The following is a 21,784-nucleotide window of genomic DNA, read 5'->3' on the forward strand; positions in this document are numbered from 1 at the left end:
CTCCACCAGGGACTCTACCACCAATTGTACCACACTTTGTTGCCTACTGAACATAGCTCCGCTGGAATGTGTGACTTGTAGCTGTCTGCGTCCTCAGTCAGCCCACAGAATCGTTCCCACTGAAAACAAGACAAAGCATCCACACTGTCATTTTCAGCCCCCGAACATGCTGTGCTCTAAAAGCGATGTCGTGGCGCAGGCAACCCAACACAAAGACTCTCACTAACTTTGTCCCTGGCTGACTGCCTGTTCACCACCTGCACCACAGCCATGTTATCCACTCAAAGCAAAATCTTCCAGTCTGCCAATTCCTCCCCCCATAGCGTCATGGCCACTACAAGAGGAATAAATTCCAAAAAGGCAATGCTTCTCCCTCCTGCCTTCCAATGTACAGGCCACTCCTCTGCGCAGCACTGACCTCACCAGAATAGACCAAAACCCAGTCCACCTGCAGCGTCAGAAAATATTTGCACATCCCACTCCAAGTCAACCAGTCCAGCTATGGGAATGCTGTTGAATGAACTCAAGAAGAAAGACCACGTCCTGAGATCCTCCTTGACTCCCACCAACAGCCTCACCTCATGGTGTGGCAAAGTCTACCCCTCCCCCACAAGACCACAGCCCAACCGCCTGCAGAATGTCCTAACCACCATGACACCTCTACAAGCAAAAGTGAGATGCCCCAGCAGTATTTGGACCTCCTTTACTTTCACCTTCTGTCTCCTTAGCATGTTTTCCACTAGTGCTAGCATTGTCATGTTTTTGTCCTTTGGGAGCCCCGACTCCTTGTGATTTGTGTCCTGTTCAATTCCTAAAAAGGAAAAAACTGTACTGGGTCCTTCCATTTTTTCCAGGTGCAAGGGGGACCCCCAAGTCAACCATGAGCTCCTGGAACATAGCCAGTGCAAGCTGGCAGTCTGCTGAACCAGATGTACAAGCAAAAAAGAAATCATCCAGGTAATGCATCACCAGCCAGTGACCCATGTGCCAGCTGAAGAGTCACTGTAGAAAGAAACTAAAGCATTCGATAAGGGCACATCTTACAGAACATCCGATTGGTAACGCCTTGTCCACGTACCATTTTCCCTCAAAGTACACGCCCAGCAGCTGAAAGTCGTCGAGTGTACCGGAAGCAGCCTGAACGTTGACTTTACATCATTTTTTTTCACTATTGCCCTTTTTCCCACATCCTCCACCAAAGACATATACACATCCACTGACGAGTATGATAGTGAGACCAACTCTTCAGGAATAAAGTCATTCACAGACCCACTCTTTAGCCACAACAAGTGCTGGATGAGGCAGCAATGTCCCTTTTCAGCACCACATTGACAAGTGACACAATCAAGTTCTCCCTTGGCTAATCCTCGAAAAGACCTGCTATTCTCCCTTCTGCCATTTCTTTTTGAAGTTTCTCTGGTACAACCCCTTTGTGTTATTTTGCAGAGCAGGTTATCAGCCCACCTGCAAAACCTGGGACCCTTGTAACCCAGTCAAAACTCCCCATCAGAAACAATCTCTCAGTAACCCGGCTTCCACCGGAGGTCATAGAAGCCCAGTCAATACTCCAGGCTATGGAATTTAACTGGTGTAGGAGCCTTTTCCTGCAGGTCCCAGTGCCCTTCTACCCCCTGCTGCTGAGGCTGGATAGACCCTTGCCCACTCACATTGGATTGCCAAGGTCATGAAGGCTGTCCCTGGAAACCACCAGGAGTCCGAAACAATGAATAACATCTATGTTTTTGAACAGTGCCACACTGCTTTCTGGAAATTTCTCTCAATAGACAGTGCCGTATATTAAAAACGCCGCCATCCAGTTTTTTATAGTCAGGGAAACCTTAAGCCTCTTTGCTAGCTCATACTCCTCCTCCTTTTAACCTTCCTTCGCTCTCACTTCCCTATGTAGAAGTTTAAGCATCTCCACATGTTCTCCTTTGCATATCCCTTTTTTAGTAGCCAGCATCACATGTACCCACAAAGGTTTAGTCATCCCCATGTATGTTAGACTTTTTATATTCAGTGCTTTGCTTTCAGGCCCTTCCTTCTTGCTGCTGTCCCTGTTCGCTGCCTGCTCCCTGCCTCTCCCATCTTTCCCTGTGGTGTCAAATCCACTGTCCTCCCTCCCTACCGCCCCTGTATCTGCTGCCTCAGGCATCACCACTGGTGCCTTGTTCGTCCCCACACCAATGTCTGCCACATACTTACCTCTAGACAAATGCTCTCCCAGCCCCTCCACATAGCAACCAGCATCCACACCTGTGGATACCAATTGCGGGCTGTTGCCCTCCATCTTGCCTTTACCTGGCTCCAAGGTTGGTGCCTGTGCAGATGCTTGCCATCTTGCCAGTGGCCTTTCCATGTCTTCAACCACCTGGCATTCCTGCACGGAGCTAGACAAAATGTTAGTGAGACCCCCTGTCTTTGACTCCACCCTCACTGTTGCCATGCCCTCCATCTCTCGCACCTCGCCTTAATCAATGATTTCTCCACCATAGTCCAACATCAACACCCCCATGGTGTCATCTGGGCTGACCCACGTCATATCTACACTCTCATAGTGTCTAACCTCAGAGTAAGCCTCACTATTTTGGGGCCAATACCCTATGCCTAGGGAGGCCGTACCAGCCTCACCATACTGGTCTGTCCTGCCCACTCTTCCTTCTTCATCTTGCGTAGTGCCGGAGGTCGCCCCACACCTACCCGCTGGCTGCTTGGGCATCCCTCGCCAGTGTCCAGTGAACCATTCTGGGCCCAACCCAACCTTCTCTTCCCCTCGTCACACATGAGCTGCCCCCAGCTCTGCTGAGCCCGATAACTGGTAATGCTCTTCTCTCTGCAACATACAGGGGAGGACTGGTGTTTTGGCGACCCAGAACCCTGTATTAGCTTGCGCCAAAACCTCTTGTTTCCTGAAATGCCTGCTCCCGCAGTTTACCCTTCCAATCCTGCAGAACCTCCCCCTTTCCAAAACTGACCTCAATTGCACCCCAGTTATTGAGCCCGGGCCCTGCTGGCACCCATAACACCCTGTCCTCATCTTTGTCCCTGCTCCATTCCAACCTGGTTTCACAATGGCGGAAGCACTCCTTCTAGGCGGAGTTAGTTCCCTTTCTATGATCTGCCCTGGCAGAACCCCATTCTTGACTGTGCGAACCTCACCCTGCCTTACTGTATTCCGTAGGCCCCCGTACACCCCCCAAGCTTGCAGGCCCTCTGGCATCCTTGCCGTCCAATCCCATCACCCAAACCACGGATCGTTCCCCCATCCAGGAAGCACTATCCGGCCTTCACCTTCCCATTCAGAAGTTCCCAACTGTCCGTGTGACTTAGCCTTCCCGCTTGGGCCCTTGCGTGGCTCCTGCACATTCTGCGAGGGCCCAAGCCAACCTGTGCCTCTGTAGCCCCTCTGTACTCCTGAGAGGCTGCCCATGTGGGAACTGAGAGGCATTTCCTTACCTGCGCTCCGTTGGGTCCTACTTTACGAGGCGGTGAGCACACCGCCACAACTGCCACCACTCTCTCGCCTTTTCCGCTGTATCCTTTAGAACAGAGGTCTCCAAACTTTTTAATGCTGCGCCCCCCCAGTTGAAAAATAAAAATCATTGGGCCCCCCTCAGAATTTTTCACAATTATTTTATAAACATGGCAATGTTTAAATATGTCTAAACCTATTTAAACATTGTAGTTAAGTACTGTTACCTTTTTAAAACTGAAATAACATGCTTCTGCTTAACAGGCTTTTGTTTTATCTGTATAATATTTATTTTGGCCAGAGTCTGGGGCCCCCCCTGGGATCACTTCAGGCCCCCCTAGGGGGGCCCGCCCCCCAGTTTGAAGACCTCTGCTTTAGAAGGGCTAGCCAGCCAGCCTCACGAAGTAAGAGCATGGCTCCGGCAACCTTTACATCTTTCGCTGCCATTCTACCAGGAATTTCTATCTACACCCAAGTTGACCAGTCGGCATTAAATTAGCCATGACCTACAATTGAAAAAGCTTTAGACATGCCCTAAACCAGCCACCAGGGCACCACCTCCAAAAATGGTGTCTGGAAAGCCAAAAAGAGCCCTTAAGTGTAAAACTTGGGCTAGGTTGGGCTACATGGTAGCCCAACACATCCTTCAAGGATTCTTAAAGGGGCAGTCACTACTGACTGCACTCCTTCCCCAAAATCCCCCGGGGGCAGACCTCGCTTCACTCAGATGCCCCCCAAGACCCCACTGTAACACAGCCTTTTGAGTTTCTAGGTTGAAATGCGGAATAACTGCGGGTAAAGTTTACACTATCGAAAAAAGAGTTTTATACCATTACCAACCTAATTTCTATGCACACAATCTTTCAGATGAAACCTGGAAGAATTTGTGTAGGGAAAAACACAAATATTTGGTAATTTAGCACACCTCGTAATGCATATTCGGAAACACAGGCTGTTTACGTTCAGATTCACAAGCCCACTTAGGATATCTTCAGTGGTACTTGTTTAATAGATATCAGACGAGAGAGACATAAGGGCCCATATTTATACTTTTTGACGCACAACTGCGCCAACGCAGTTGTGCGTTAAAAATTTTACCGCCGGCTAACGCCATTCCAACGCACCATGCGGGCGCCTTATTTATGGAATGACGTTAGCCGACGCTGCGGACTGGTGTGCATCAAAAAAAATGACTCACACCAGGCAGCGCCGGCGTATGGGAAAATGGGGGTTGTGCGTCCAAAAATGGGGCAAGTCAGGTCTGAGGCAAAATTCAGGCCTCAAACCGGATTTGCGCCATTTTTTTTGACGCCCAACCTCCATTGACATGACTCCTGTCTTAGCAAAGACAGGAGTCATGCCCCCTTCCCCAATGGCCATTCCCAGGGAACTTATGTCCCCTGGGCATGGTCATTGGGCATAGTGGCATGTAGGGGGGCCCAAATCTGGCCCCACTATGACACTTAAAAAACACGAAAAAAAATACTTACCTCAACTTCCCTGGCATGGGTCCCTCCATCCTTGGGTGTCCTCCTGGGGTGGGCAAGGGTGGCAGGGGGTGTCCCTGGGGGCAGGGGAGGGCACCTATGGGCTCCTTCCGAGCCCACAGGTCCCTTAACGCCTGCCCTGACCCAGGCGTTAAAAAACGGCGCCCATCAGGCTGTGCGCCGTTTTTTAAGGCCCACCCCCTCCTGTGCGTCAAAATGACGTCAGAGTATAAATATGGGGCACAGGCCTTAAAGTCATTTTTTGGAAAGCAACGCCTACCTTGCATATAATTAACGCAAGGCTGGTTCCCCCTTCCAAAAAATGACGCACATGGTGGAATTTTGACGCCCGCGGGGTCGGACGTCAAAGTATAAATATGGGGCAGGGTTTGCGCCGATTGTGCGTCAAAAATTTTGACGCACATTCGGTGCAAGCAGAGTATAAATATGCCCCAAGATGTCTTCTTCGCAGGACTCATCGTCTACTTTTGGTGGGAATTTAGTTCTCAAAGCTCTTTTGTTTGTTCCATAGCTCTTGTGCTATGGCTGTTTGTTTATGTTATACAGGAAGAGCATGAGTAAAGAAACCTCTGATGCCACAAATCCGGATTTTCCTGCACAGGGTGTTCTGCTCCTCCCACTGTGTTATCTTGGTGACATGACAGGAATAAGACCCCGTGCCTTCCTCTGGCTGTAGCTCCTCATGAGCAAATAGGAGATCTCTGAGGTCTGGCCTGCTGGGTAGTAGATTGAAAGTTCCAACCCTTGGCCCACTCTGGACTTCAATAGCAGCCTGGTGGCCAATGAGTAACTAGCACCAGAACAAGAGCTGGAAATAGAGTATACAAGGCTCAGAGAATGCTGTTCACTATCTGAGCATGGGTCTGTTCATATGACCTTTGCAAGAGGGGTCACAGGGACAGGCCACGTATACATAAGGACTACCAAGGAGTAACATCTGCTAAACTTGGCGACCCCTAAAATAAAGTCCATGTTTCTACCCAATATCACTGAGAGTTAGCTCTTTGTGGTGGTTCTAGTAAACGGTACAATCTCTAAATAAGTAATGATTTTATCTAAACGCTTTGAGGTGCACCCGTTAGGAGTAGTGATGTGACAAAAGGAAGATGCAGTTCCCTAGTTAAGAGGCAAAATCCACCCAAGACTGAAAAAGATACGATCCAAGAAAGCCACAGATTTCTACTTAAGTACTGGATTAAGTACCTTCTACATAAATACAGATGTTATATAAAGAGTATGAGTTCCATCCAAGTGTGATAATGAGACAGTCACTGGAAGACTGAGATTTATGCCAAATTAATTAGTTCCTAATTAATTACTGATATTACTTGAAGATCATGAGGTCAATCTAGGATCGACAGAGGTGAAGGCAAAGGACTAGGCAGCTTGCTAGTTAAAAACCAATGGTAACTCAAGGCTCTGAGATCCACTCAGAAACGTCAGAAGTGCAACGAAAGGGATACAGTTTCCTAGTTCAAAACCAATGTTAAATAAAGTCTATTGAAGGCAGAGTAGTGAATGAGGAGAAGGTTTTCCAGGATATTGGGATCACGGGCTCAAGTATCAAATATCAAGTACTGATATATATGTGGTTGAGAGGGTTCTAGACTAGAAATGTAATAGGAGTGCTTTCACGGGCAAGAAGATGGGACATTTGCATGTTGACATTTTTGACCCAAGGCCACCCAAGCCTAAAAATGGTCAAATAGGAAGTCACTCTAAATCTTCTGCCCTTTACCTATGCCCATGGTGGGTCTCCAATAAGAGGGGTTTAGCTATGTGGTAGGAAGAGAAGGGGCCACTCAAAAGACAATGGCCCATATTTATACTTTTTGACGCTAAACTGCGCTAACGCAGTTTAGCGTCAAAAGATTTTGCGCCGTCTAACGCCATTCTGAAGCGCCATGCGGGCGCCGTATTTATGGAATGGCGTTAGCCGGCGCAAGCGGACCGGCGCTGCCTGGTGTGCGTGGAAAAAAAACACGTAGACCAGGCAGCGCCGGCGTAGGGGGAAAATGGCGTATGGGCGTCTTAAAATGGGGCAAGTCAGGTTACGTCGAAAAAATCGTCGTAACCCGACTTGCGCCATTTTTTTTCGACGCCCATCCCCCATCAACATGACTCCTATCATTGTAAAGATAGGAGTCATGCCCCCTTGCCCTATGGCCATGCCCAGGGGACTTCTGTCCCCTGGGCATGGTCATTGGGCATAGTGGCATGTAGGGGGGCACAAATCAGGCCCCCCTATGCCACAAAAAAATTAAAAAAAAATACTTACCTGAACTTACCTTAATGTCCATGGGATGGGTCCCTCCGTCCTTGGGTGTCCTCCTGGGGTGGGCAAGGGTGGCAGGGGGGGTCCCTGGGGGCAGGGGAGGGCACTCTGGGCTCATTTTGAGCCCACTTGTCCCTTAACCCCATGCCTGACCCAGGCGTTAAAAAGCGGCGCAAAAGCGCCGTTTTTGGTCACGCCCACTCCCGGGCGTCATTTTTGCCCGGGAGTATAAATACCACGTAAAGGCCTGGGAGTCATTTTTTAAGACGGGAACGCCTCCCTTGCATATCATTAACGCAAGGAAGGGGCTCACGCTAAAAAATGACGCACTCTCCGGGCACTTTGGCGCCCGAAGCGTCTAACGCCATAGTATAAATATGGCGTTAGTTGGCGTTAGTTTAGCGTCGAATTTGCGTCGAAAAAAACGACGCTAATTCGGCGCAAACGGAGTATAAATATGCCCCAATGTATTAGACAAGATGTTGGGCAAGGGACAGCTGCTGAACTAGTAACTGAGCAGGCTATTGGCCCAAATGTACAAGAAAGGCACACGATCCTGCTAAACCATGTAGTCTTTGGGCAAAGGTAGTGAGGGGAAGGGCTAAGTGCATAAACTTTACCCTAAGGAATACTGTGAAATTGATGAAACATATGTGCAAACAATACAGGTGTATTAGGAAGTGCCTATAGTCTCCAATAATATGCTTTCACAGGCTAACTGCAATTTTTGATGTAAAATAAAATGTTAAATTATTCAGAAAATAGATTTTCAAAAGCACTAAAACAATGCTCAGTAAGTGACCCAGCTTACGGTCCCGAATGATGGAATCACTTGTGATTTCTTCCTGACTCTTCAGCTTTTCCTCAACTGCAGTTATCCAGTGATAGGACCACCAACCAATCCACTTCTGCTAAAGAGGCATTGTTGCCCCCTGCCAAGTATGTTACGAGCTGCGAATTGCCCACTGTGTGATTGTACATATTGATGAAAAAGACCAATGAATCCTGAAAGTGGGTGAGCAATTAGGCTATTGCCACCTGCCAGTCAGATCTCACTCACTACTACCATCTGCCTCATATCCCTTCTCCAGTCCATGAAAGAACTAGGGCCTCATCTACAAGAATTAGACGCATTGGCTCTGATGCCTCAAATTTCTTACACTGCCCTACGACCCCCCTAACAACATCAAAAACAATTTTGCTACTCCAGTAATGCCAGGAGGCCCCCATTGTGAAAAGCCCTCTGTCAGTTTTACGCCAGCTTTGAGCAGGTAGTAAAATTATGACACAGTGAATTTGCAGAATGGCGCAGTGAAATGTTGTAAATATCACTGCATCAGTTCTGCGTGGCTTTTCCCGTGGGAACACCTACCTTGCATACATTATACCTAGTGCAGAGATAATGTGACGCAAGGTTTTACAAACTGACGCATTGGGCCCAATTATCCGTTTGTAAATGTGGAGCAGTGTAGAGCACTGCTTGCACCACCATTGCGTAAAAAAATGACACAACTGTGACACAAAGTCCTTGTAAATGAGGCCCTTAGAATGCACAAAATACATTAATGCCTGATTTCTGAGTCCTCTGAATCTCAGCATTCAATAGTGGATTGTAATTGATTTTATGTGACACCTGTATAGCCTGTGAGAGTAATAATACCACCTCAAAGTTCTGTGAGTTAGTGGTTTATGGACTAAATATGCGTTTCAGTGCCTAAAGAAGGTATTAACGGTGCACATCTGAGTATTTGAACCAGTAATGGTTCACATTTTTTAGCACTGGGTGTGTATTAATATTGCGCACATCAATATCCAATCATTACCTCCAGGTTAGCGCACCTGGCGAGACACCCGTGTCTTGGGCTACATTATTTTGCAACTGTGTTGTCTTAAGCAGGATGCCGAAAAATTGAAGGCAAGTATCCTGCCCCGTGGCATACTCATCCCTGGCTGCCTAAATATTTGTATCCTGAGAGAAAACCCTGTTTGTCATCACGCCCCTCTTTCAGACACAGCACCGTGCAGGTAGATTCAACCACAGCTGCACCCATACATCATATCACTATCATGCACATCCTTTTGTGAAGTACTTCTGCAAACTCACCTGTGATTCCAACAACATACTTTTTGTTAATCAACAAGGCCCATTGTACCATTTCCAATAGAGCGCATTAAAGCCGTCACTACTCGCCAGAGAGCATAGCATCAGGCAGGTCAGAAATTGAATGATTTACTGCAGCTGAGTAGGAAATATTAGTCGTCTTGACAGCATACCTGTGAATAATGGCATTTGAAAGTCCCTGGACTGGAACTGTTTCCAGTACTTTGCTGTCAAACCTCACTCTCGCCTTTCAACACTGAAATGTCCTGACAGTCAAAGGTGAACAAAAGCTTATGATGGTAGAAAGAGGCCCAGCCATATTGTCAGGCCGGAAGCTACCATGGCCGAATTCCAAGTGGGTCCAATTATTCAGATCCCCATGCAAACCCCTGCTAAAGCATAGATCGGAATTATGACTTCTCTAATGGTGACCAGTTACATTTTGGAAGCTCAAACCTGCTCAAATTTACCAGGACAAAAATGCATGGTAAATTCCAAGACGTGCGTAATTCGGTGCAGAAAGCCCAAACTCATATGTAATTCTTCATTTTGAAGAGGAGCGCGAGGAATGAGTTATTTGCCACAAATTCCACTTGTAATTCCGCATTTTGAAAATGAAAACTGGGAACATTAGGTATTTACCACATCTAGTATCTGTAGTAGGAGTACCAGTATTTGTCAGGTGCTGTATACACCTCACCTGGGTCAAAACGGCAAAGTGATAGACATACCTTGCAAAGCCAAACATTAATGCCTGAAAGTGACCTGTTGAGTTTCATAATGGATAGTGGCAACAAATAACCTTCTATATGTCATCTGAACGAAAATTATTTGTTATAATTTGGGCATGGGCGAAATGTTCTTTATTGTAGTATAATCTTGTGTAATATCCCAAATTTCACGTTACACTTCTTACACACAAAAAAATATGCCATGATGCCTGGCCGCTTATGTATAGACCATTCGTGCAACAATCGTATTTCCGGATACGGAACATTCGCGATTGTCTTTCGCAGTCACTTGTGTTTTTTGCACTAATATTTTTACAGTGAGATGCATCCTCACTTCCAAAATTGATGCAAGGGTGCATTTCACACTAAAATACTATGCTAAATGGCAGATTTTCGTTTCGTGAAACTTCAAGTACCCTTTCTGTGATTGTGTTTAATCACACAAAAGGAAACAACATGAATTTAGGATGCCAGTGGCGTAACAAAGTTACCCAAGAGCTCCCGGGACCCCCCTTAGCTCAGTACCCTGCCCTGGGAGTCCCCGAGTCCCGAGGCAGGCCCTTCACATGAGGGCTCCCTCAACTCTCTTATGCCACTGTAGGATACCCGTAGTATAAATATACCTGGTCAAAAACTTTGGGATGAAAATTACAGGTACACTTTTATGTAATCAATTGTATAGGAAACAGCAAGTGAAATGATTAGTAACGCAGGCCTGGAATGGGAAAATATTAGCTATCTTTAGTTCTTTAGTGATTAAGCAGTGTTCAAAAGGTATTTTGATTGACTATAGAAAATCGTACGAGGGGTGCCTCGATGAAACAATTTATTTTCTTCTAGCTCATTTAAGTTTTTTCAATGGCTTTGTAGAACACAAATGCTACGAGCAAATACTATTTCAATTCAGCTCTACTGCCCTTGATTTATTTTTGATCAAAAACCTTTCAAATATATGATTTCAAACAAAAACCTATTAGAAAAAATGACTAAAAGTCATGCATACATAAATCGTACATTCTTCATGCTATGGATTCTTTAGGTCTTCCAAGACAGTTTTAATGTACGGAATTGTAATGATTGCTAGTATAATCAAGCTATCATCTGGTTAAAATCACATTCCATTTTATAATTATTTGCAAACTGAATTGATTTATAAACTCCATAAATGATCTACCTGTTTTTTAGTATACACATATGCAAAAAAATAAGACTTTCGCTTCATATCATGTTTTTTTTTTTTTTTACAATGCTGCTGCTAAGAAAATGAAAGCGAACATTGCGTCTAATGTATGAAGTTTTGGTTGAGCCCATGCAGATGTTTTGTGAATGTAGTGTGATGTAAAATACTCTGAGCCCTGGCACATCATTTTCTTTATAATTGCAGTGCCTTTGCAGACCTTACAGTACAAGGCTGAATCATGCCTGGTAAAGAGACAACAGTGCCAGTCCATTAAACATAAAAATGCTTCTTCTTATCCTTGCCACTAGGACATAAACACCAGACAATTTACCAAAAGGTCCTGTTTGTCTATTAACCCAGTGCCGATTGCACTGGACGGTGGATCAGACTTTGCATTTAACTTTAGTTTATTTCTTTTTTTTACTATTCATTTTTATTATTACAAAATGAACACGTTTAGAGTATTTAACAGGTACCATTATCAGTTGCACATGTGTTGAGAGTCTCTCATAACACTTCCCAGCACTACACAATCACACTCAGAGAAAACATTTCTGCAATGGAGAAATCAAGAAGCACTCATACATCATATATAGCGGTTGTTGCATATTATCCCACACGGTTAGTCTGTGCAATAGATCCGAAGTATTGTGTAAATACCATCACAGGTTGAGACATGGTCCTGGCAGTTCATTAAATGGCAGCTTCGAGATAATGTCAGAACACAGCAAGAAGGATCGAAAGGTTCCCAAATATCTTTGGCCTTGACACCTGTGAGATCTTTGCCTTTCAAGCGCAGTACACCAAGGGCCAGATTGAGGAAAAAGTGTCAGAATGCAGCACAGCAAGTCACTCGAAAAAGACAGGAATGCGCTGTATTCAAGATATAGGGAGAGTTCCTGTACTTTCCCCCTTTGGTGGAGCACAATAGGAACCCAGGCCCTCTTGCACCATGGTGCAATGGTGTCTGCACAAAAACAATCCTGGGAGGCTTTTTTCTTTTTCTGTGTGTGCTGCAAAATGCAGCACATTTAGAAAGTGCAAGAAACGAGGTGAAATAAAGATATTTTCCCTCATTGCTCCTCACCTTGGAAGGTGTAAGGTTTTGGCGCATACTCAGGTTTACCAGAGTTGGAAAATCTGGGGATGCATCAAAATCCATTGGTGTTGCATGGGAACGGCCACTGCAACGCCCATGGAGTGCCTTCCTTGTGCAGAGTAAGACAATGCAGCAATTTGCACTGCCTTGCCCTTCTCCATATCTTTTAGGCCATTTAAAGCTAAAGTGGCTTTGCGTCTGCTCATAGATATAGTTTCAAGGAATGCAGCACCGCAGCGTCACAAAAAGTAACACAACGGTGGCGCAAGGGGGTCATAAATATGCCTCCAAGGGGCTGATTTAAGAAAAGTGGCACTGCACCGAGTGCGGCGCCACTTTCCTTGCCCCCCTTAGCGCCCCCTACTGCCACTATGTTTGCGCCATATTTAAAATACAGCTCACCGTGGCCCAGGGTAGGGGGCAATAGTGTCAGAATTCCTGAAACTATTCATGCACTCTGCAGGAGAAGTGCCAAAATGTTGGCGCTATTCGTGCAGAGTACATGGGGGCCAGTTGTATTCAATGGCATGCCCCTTTTTAACACCTGCTCAAAGCAGGTGTTAAAAGTGCCAAAGAAATAGCGCAAGGAAACCTGTTAGATTTCTTTGTGCCATTTGTTTGGCCCCCCAGCGAGGGAATGCACCCCCTTGCAGTACAACATGCCTTGCACAGGCATAATATGGCGCATGGGTATACAAAGTGGCGCAACGCATGAATTGCACCACTTGGTAAATATGGCACGTGTAAAAAGCCACTGTAGCACTGCTTTAGCGTAAATAAAATCACGCTATGGCAGCGGTAAGGTGGCACTAGGGCCTCTTAAATCAGGCCCTAAGTCTCTTCACCAGAAGTTGATCCTTGGGTTCAAGCCATGCCCCAGTACTGTGCAGGCCTGTGTGTTTTTAGACAGATCAATGTGAGTGCCTACACCAGGGGTGTCCCTAACTTACCCCAGTAAAGCCATCTTAGGTGTCAACAGACTAGTTTGGCCTAACATTTTAGTTATAGTTATAATACCTGCCTGTATGCTCCTATTGGGAGGCATGACCAGGCCAGATGGAGAAATCTTGCATTAGGAGCCCAGCATCCAAATACACGTGGAGTTCTCTCTCAGGCCACATTTCATCCGGCTTATTGGTATTTAATAAAGTCTGTGAATTATTTTAAAGTGTATCAGCCTAGGTTTGTTATTTGAAGAGAGGTCTTCAGTTCAGGGACTGCAGCATTTCCATTCATCATCAGTGACTTGGCAAAACAGTACTCTATTCCAAATAGACCTGGTTGATGGTGAAACTACTTGAGCCTCTACTTGCTTGGAGATATGTGAGTGAAACCATGGGGTAGCTCTAAATGAAGGGGACCCCCTGCAGAATGGGATAAAGGGCCCCTGAGTCTCCTATATATTACTGACATCAATTGCTCTTCAGCTGAATAGCGGGCTCCCTGAAGGGTTGGGGGGCTCTTAGTGGACTGGGAGCCCCCTGTGCTGCAAAGGCTGCAGGATTCTGCCTTATAACCCTGAAGCGGTACAATATACACTTGCTATTAGAAGAATTCAGTAAGATTGACAGCGTCTTGAGGTGTCGGGTTCTTAGGCAAAAATGGGAAATACCTTTCTGGATGCTGCACTGGTCTGCAATTTAAAAAACTGTCAAGTGGGCTGTGGTCAGATTTATCAGCTATGAATTGAAGGGGAAGTAAGAGGTGCTGGGAGGAGGGAACAGTGGCACATCAGTGCAGTGGGCCGTGGACCAACCAGAGATGCAGTGAGTCATGGGCAGCTACATGGGGACATGCGAAGTCCCGGAGGAGCCATGTTGAAGTCCCTGCTGCCCTTCTGTAGTGTACAAGTGGTGCATAAGGTCCCAGACATATCTGTGCTGCCTTGATTGTAGCACCCCAGCTGACCTGACTATATTGGTGTGTGGGTCCAGACGGAGAGATCAAACCAGAAAAGAGGCAACAACATGGTAGACAGAAAAATTGAAAGGTGGAGTGTTTAGTCCCCATATGGCTACTAAAAGGAAGAACACAAAAGGTGACAGTGAGCCAACCCTAGGCACAGCTTACTTGGAGATAAAATACACTTTTAGGATCCAACTTACGGGCTTACAGACAGAGTAAAAACTTTAGTAGAGGGACTGGAGAAGTCAGGGTTCAGAGTAACTGGAGTGGAATCCCATGTGTCCGAGCTTAAAGCAGCAGTGGATGACCCTGTGAACTACAAGATGTGCTGCGGACAGCAGCTTAAAGGTGGAGTCTTGGCTAGAGGTCTGGGGTAATTTGAGGGGGCGACCCTTCTTGGGAGTACCACCAATGAATCCAGCAGTCTTTGATAAATGGAGAGCAAGCTGAGAAAGCTGTTGGAGGTGGAGTGAGAACCGGATCAGCAGATGGTAAAACACAATAATGCGGTCCATGTGTCCCTTCTAAACACTGTTGGGACAGCTCAGTGAGGAGCACAGTGGAGGACAATGAGTGTGGTCCTCTCAGGGGTGAAAGAAAGAACTCCTCAGATGAAGATTTGCAAAATTCCAGTGCTCCTGCGAGATACCCTCCTATTGCTGGTCCCTGATTTACAGTCTGAATCACTTTGTAGGAAACTTGAGTTGCTAGCTGTGAAAGTGGAGATGGTTGCCAGGGAGCTTTTAGATTCAGTTGTCTTCCCTCTAAAACTTACCGTGGTACAAAGTGGTATGGTTTCAGTGAGGCGGAGCCTACTGAAGTTTTTTTTGGAAGGGCTCTGCTTTGGACCCTGTTGAAAAATGTTCCTTCTTTCCGACCTAATGTTTTAATGTAGCTTCTTGGGGTTGCAGGATAGGCTGGGTTTAGCATCATTCTGTCTCTGGATCACTCCTCTGTTTAGTGGAGTACTAGTGTCTGATGTCAAACCTGAATGTTTTAGTTGTTCTATTATTTCTTCAGTTTTTTTCTTCCTCTCAAGTGACTTTTGTGCAGCAATAAATAGTCTTGAATGGTGGTTTGTTGCATGCTATGAGACTACCCTTATGTGAAGATCATTACAGGTATGAGATGCTGCAATGAGACTGGAAATCATGCCCCATTTTGGCTCTTCAATAAACAGATGTGAAACTAAAAGTATATTTATGATTCAGTGCAGAAGAACTTATGTTGCAAGAGGACTTGACAGCTAAGAGATCAATGCCATCCAGAAGCTAGAGCGAGTGAGTGCCGAGTGAGAACCTTTGATTCATGATGTCGGTCACTATGTTCTCAAATTTCATGGACTTTGCATTGTGATTTCCAGTGAGGCAATGATCCAAGCAGTTTCTTACCCTTAGTAAGAATATGTACTCTTTTCAAACCGGCGTGTCCGGTCAAGTGAGATGTAGAATTTCTCTTCTGTTTTTGGGAAAAGATGTGCCCCAGAATAGGTTGATATTTTTGGGTATCAGGCTTTATCTTCCTGGCGGTGTGTTTGTGTTGTGATTGTCTGGTATTGAACTGTAACAGCAGTGCTGTCATCTATCATGGATAGCTGCTCTGTCTGTAGTACAGCGCTGATTTCATCTATGTTATAACCCTTACTGCCATGCCTTGACCTTGCTGTGGATCATGATTGATGTTGCTGTGGCCTGTGTGTCTTGCACCCATGGCAGGTTTTAGCCATTTTCAGGCCTTCTTTTTGCAAGATACAGGGGTCTGGAAGGTGCAGATGCCACACCAACTTCACTGTCAGAGTGCAGAAATAGTTATATAATATCTTCAATGGCCTTAGGCATGCTGTAAAGACTGCACATCAGTTGTGCCTTCGCAATAGTGGAAGTAATAATATCCATGTCAGGCTCACTCTTCTCTGCAACAATGTTTTGACAGTTAGTCCTTCATGATCCTTAAAAGACGCCTAAAACACATTAATGGCTATAATTGTGGGAAGAAGTGGGAAGAAATGTAGCAGGGGTTTGGCACTTGATGAGTAGATAAAAGCAGTTCTGGTTCACCAGCCATGTTGGGGGTGCTTGTCTAGTGAGGGGCGACTCAAGGAGCTGCGGGCAGGTAGGCAATGGGGCTGATGATCAGTGCCCCAGGGGAATTTATAAAGGGATCTCCAACCTGACTGCTGGGTGAGTCTGAGTCAGGTGCTCCTCTCTTTGGGACTCATACCCTCTGTGGAGAAAGACAAAGAGATGAGAGCCGGGGGACTGCAATAAGGCAATAGTGCCCACTCCTGGCAACAGACGATGCCATAAACAGTACTTCTGTGTCAATAAATAAACACTTTTGGAGCATGCATTATAACCAAACACTTAAGATGAGAACAAGCAAGTATGCAAGTATGAACTACAAAGTGTCACTGCAAGGCCCATAAAACACAGTCTTACAAATGAGGGCACTATAGTATGAAAAATTATATTTAGGCCTGTAGACCTGCAGGGTGGAACCCTTAAAAAGGTTGATCGCCTTTTGGATGTCCAATGTAGTTGGTACCAGGGCTATTAGGATCGAGGACCCTGTTGAGCCACAAAAGGCAGATGGAAGGTGTTGGTCAGGAGCCTAAATTACTTTCCTATGGGAGATTACAGCTGTTTGGTACCATTAAGGTTGGTAGTAATGCCAACGTCTGTTATTGACATCACTTAAGGATGTCAAAAGCAAGAGTTCTTTTTTTTCCTTAAATCTTATTTTTTTAAATCTGGATACAGATTATTTTCATGGGTTTTATTTGATACGTGATAAGTAAATGGTAACATCTGTGTAGATGGTTATTGCATTCATGTCCTTTTCTTTGTTATATAATGAGCTCATGGCATTTATTCCAGTGGAAAGTATTACTTGGGTGTTGGATAAATACAGAGATCCGATAATTATTATTTTATTTTAGCCACATCCTTATGGGCCAATCTAGGGCCAATCAATGCAGAAAATGAAGGGGATCCATCCAGATCCCACATCCAGAAGCTATTATAGAGCCAGATCTGGGATGGACCGAGTAAAATACGGTGAATGTACCCTGGTGACATTTGGCAACACCATATTCAGCAGAGCCCGCACGTCTGCTTTCTTTTTCTGGCGGTGAAGGAGATTTTTTTTATTTTCACTTCCAGTTGAGCCCAAAACAGAGATCCAACATAAAAGGCCATCATCCCGTCTTTTTTTCCAGTATCATCCTGAATGGGGGCTAACTGGACCCTAACAAGCAAACATCAATGGAATGGAGCGAAACAAAGACAACCAACTTGTTATCACTTCGGAAGTGTGTAGGAGAAACTATCATTTGGAGGCAAGTTTTTGAATTTGTTCAAGCCCTTTATGTAGAAGATATTCCTGCACCAGTATGACTTCCAGGTATATCTAAATGAGTAATTACAAAAATATCGATTTACATAGCATTTACTAATTTTTTAATTAAATTTTTTGATAGTGCTACTCACGCTAGAGTAGGGTGTCAGAGCACTTTATACACACAACACACAGAGACAGCAAATCATGCAATTGTGTGAATCCGTGTACAGGAAATATTCCATACTACAATCAGGGTTAAATGGTGTAGGAGTCACATATCACCCCTATGGTAGGCATTATTGGGGTCATTACAAACCTGGCGGACGGTGTTAAAGGTGCGGTAATACCGCAAACAGGCCGGCAGACAAAAAAAGGGACTCATGACCGTGGCGGAAACCGCCAACATAGACAGCCACTTTAACACTCCGACCGCCACGGTGGTACAGACAAGCAGCGCGGCGGTCACCGCCAACAGACAGGCAGAAGACAATGTACCGCCCACAGTATCACAACCCGCCAATCCGCCACCTTTTCCGGGGCGGATTCACCGTGGATAAAAACACGGCAGAAACAGCTTTTGCAATGGGAAAACGCTCACCTTAACACACTCCACGAGGAAGGAGGACACCATGGAGCCGGAATTACAAGTCCTACCTGCCCTTGTCTTCCTGCTCATTTATGAACACCAGCAACGGCGGCGGCGAAGACAACGGTGAGTACTGCACCTACGACATAGGGGAGGGGGGAGGCAAAAGTCAGGGGAACACACACGCAAAACCCCCACCCCCACCCTCGCACATTATAACACACACAGCTATGCATGTCAAAACATCACAGTAACAACCCACAACCCCCCGGAAGAATGCAAAGACCAAAGGAAATCAGTCAAAAAATTGTAATGTATCAAAACACAGTTACCAAATGTATACAGATATATATATACACATTCAAAAGTATCTACATTACGAGAAGCAGTGCAGGTATGCACATATCAATGTCCGTGCACCCCTGGTCCAAAAGTGCATGGGCGAGGCCCACAATAGATACCTGTCCACAAACGGAGAGAACACCTGCTGGGGCATCAGATAGAAATACAACAGGCACCTCAGGGGGAAGGGAAGGGGGAGCACCTCAGCCGGATTACAGCACCACGCCAGATCCACGACGGGGCTCCATGCCCATTGATGTATCCTGGGGAGTGCAAAGCCACAGTCTCTCAAGTCTCTCCAGTGGGTGGTTTGCCCACTGAACAATCCTGGGGAGTGCAAAGCCACAGTCTCTCAAGTCTATACAGTGGTTGGTTTGCCCACTGAACAATCCTAGGGAGTGCAAAGCCACAGTCTCTCAAGTCTCTCCAGTGGGTGGTTTGCCCACTGAACAATCCTGGGGAGTGCAAAGCCACAGTCTCTCAAGTCTATACAGTGGTTGGTTTGCCCACTGAACAATCCTGGGGAGTGCAAAGCCACAGTCTCACAACTTTCTCCAGTGGGTGGTTTGCCCACTGAACAATCCTGGGGAGTGCAAAGCCACAGTCTCTCAAGTCTCTCCAGTGGGTGGTTTGCCCACTGAACAATCCTGGGGAGTGCAAAGCCACAGTCTCTCAAGTAGATAACAGTCTCCAACGGTTCTGGAGGGGGAATGGTGCCCACACTGCATTTAGCTCCCCGTGACGGTTCCTGTACCATCACAGTCCCAGCTGTACATGGGATAACGATGCTTGATGTGGTGGTGTTTCCTTGTTCAGCGGTGCTTTGCCATGGCGGTCTCTGATCTGTTCAGCGGTTCTCTGCCCTGTTCAGCGGTCTTCACCATGGCGGTGATTCCCTTGTTCAGCGGTGCTTTGCCATGGCGGTCTCTGATCTGTTCAGCGGTTCTCTGCCCTGTTCAGCGGTCTTCACCATGGCGGTGGTTCCCTTGTTCAGCGGTGCTTTGCCATGGCGGTCTCTGATCTGTTCAGCGGTTCTCTGCCCTGTTCAGCGGTGCTGTGCCCTGTTGAGCGGTCTTCACCATGGCGGTGATTCCCTTGTTCAGTGGTGCTTTGCCATGGCGGTCTCTGACCTGTGCATTGGTGTGTTGCATGACGGTCCCTCATTTTCCAGCAGGGCTGTGGCAGCCGGGGCCCTCCTGGGCACTGACTCCGGCGGTGGTCTCCTGACCAGTGACGATACTCGTGCCCTCCTGGGCAATGACTCTGGCGGTGGTCTCCTGACCAGTGACGATACTCGTGCCCTCCTGGGCAATGACTCTGGCGGTGGTCTCCTGACCTGTGACGACGGTGCTGGCGGTGGCGTCAAAGCTGCCGGGGAGGATGGCGCCCTTCTCCGCCGTGCTGCTCTCACCAGACTGTGCAGGCTTCCTCTGGCCCTTCACCACCTTTGGAGGAGTCACAGCTGACTCTTCAATCCCCCTGGGACCCTTGTGAGCAGTTTTGCCGCCCGGAGTCTTCACCCTGTCCCGTCGGCCACTTTCCAACTTGAGATGCTTTACAGGGGGTGGACTGGTAGTGCTTTGGCTCCGTGTCACACTGCCTGCCCTGGTGGCCGGTGCACTCCACACACCTGTAACACGCACCACTGGTACTGGAGTCTTTTTGGCTGAGGTGCTACTACGTGACTTATGAATTGGAGGGGTGGGGATGGGGGCAAAGAGGTCAACGTTGCTGAGGGAGAGTTTATGACGAACACTGGGATGGGTAGCTGTAGGGGGTCTGGGAGTGGAGGAAGAGGAGGTGGTTGTAGGAGGTGTCACTTTAGGTGTTTTGGGTGCAGGTGCAGGTACTGGAGGCTGTCGTGAGGTGGATGGATGTTTGGTGTGTGGGTGCCCGCGTTTGTGTACTTTGGGAGGGGGCGTCACAGACACACTGGGAGAGGACACAGGGGACGTGTAAATGGGAGTGGGGGTGGTGAGTGCAGGTGAGCGGGGTGTGGTGCTGGGTGTTCTGGTGCGAGTCCTAGTGCCTGTAGATGTAGAGCATGCAGGTGAGAGTGTAGACGACACTGGGAGGGAGGAGGGAGACGATGAGGAGGGGGACACAGTGGAGGCAGTGGATGTTGCTGTGTCTGTATGTGTGTGATGCTTGTGTGAGTGCCTATGGGATGTGTGGTGCCTATGTTTGCTTGAGCTACTTTTGTGTGTTGAGGTGTGTGCATGCTTGTCTGTTGGTGTGCTTGGGATAGGCTGGGGTACAGGGGATTGGGTCTGGGTGGAGGAAGTTGGAGGGGGGAGGCTAGACACAGGGACAATGGCTGCCATCAGTGCTGAGGCCAAAGATTGCAGGGTTCGATGAAGGGCAGCCTGACCAGAATGAATGCCCTCCAGGAATGCATTACCGTGTTGCAACTCCCTTTCTACACCCTGGATGGCATTCACAATGGTAGACTGCCCAACAGTGAGTGACCTGAGGAGGTCAATGGCCTCCTCACTGAGGGCAGCAGGGGTGACAGGGGCAGGGGCTGAGGTGCCTGGGGCGAAGGTGATGCCCACCCTCCTGGGTGAGCGGGCACGGGGCGAATGCTGAGGGGCTGCTGGGAGGGCGGTGCTGTTAGGTGAGGTGGCGGCTGTACCTGTAGAAGTGTGGGGCACAGATGGTGCCACCACCACTAGGGAGCTCCCATCGGCGGACGAGTCCGTGTCGCTGGTTGGTGATCCGGTGCCCGACGTGAAGCTCCCCTCGCCCTCCGTCCCACTGGTGCATTCTGAGTCCGTGGTGTGGCCCTCCATGGCCATGTGGGATGCAGCTCCCTTGTGCTCCAGTGCCACTGTACCTCCGCCTGATGATACTGATGCACAAAAGAACATGGAGAGCAGAAAAAGGGGGGGGGGGACATAAGAAAGACAGGTTGAGTGCATGGTATACCGCTACCGTTGGCGGACAATACAGACACAGCAGCCCCCTGCACTACGCCATGCTCCTGGCCTCTACAGATGCAATTCCTGGGATATGGCCTACATCGCTATGGTGGACATCTGCATACATGGATGCCACAGGGGCATGTATACCTGTACTTGGCACTCTACTGCGATGGGGTGGAGTGCCACATGGCCTGCATTACGGAGGGGCCTAGCCTATGGAAGTCGCCCTGGCCTAGGGAAACCCACAGCCCTTCTCCCACACCTAGATCCCTCAACTGCGCAGAATGATTGTTACTCACCCCCTTGTGTCTGCGGTGATGCC

The sequence above is a fragment of the Pleurodeles waltl genome, chromosome 5 (genome assembly GCF_031143425.1).
Source record: "Pleurodeles waltl isolate 20211129_DDA chromosome 5, aPleWal1.hap1.20221129, whole genome shotgun sequence".
In the NCBI taxonomy this organism is placed as follows: domain Eukaryota; kingdom Metazoa; phylum Chordata; class Amphibia; order Caudata; family Salamandridae; genus Pleurodeles; species Pleurodeles waltl.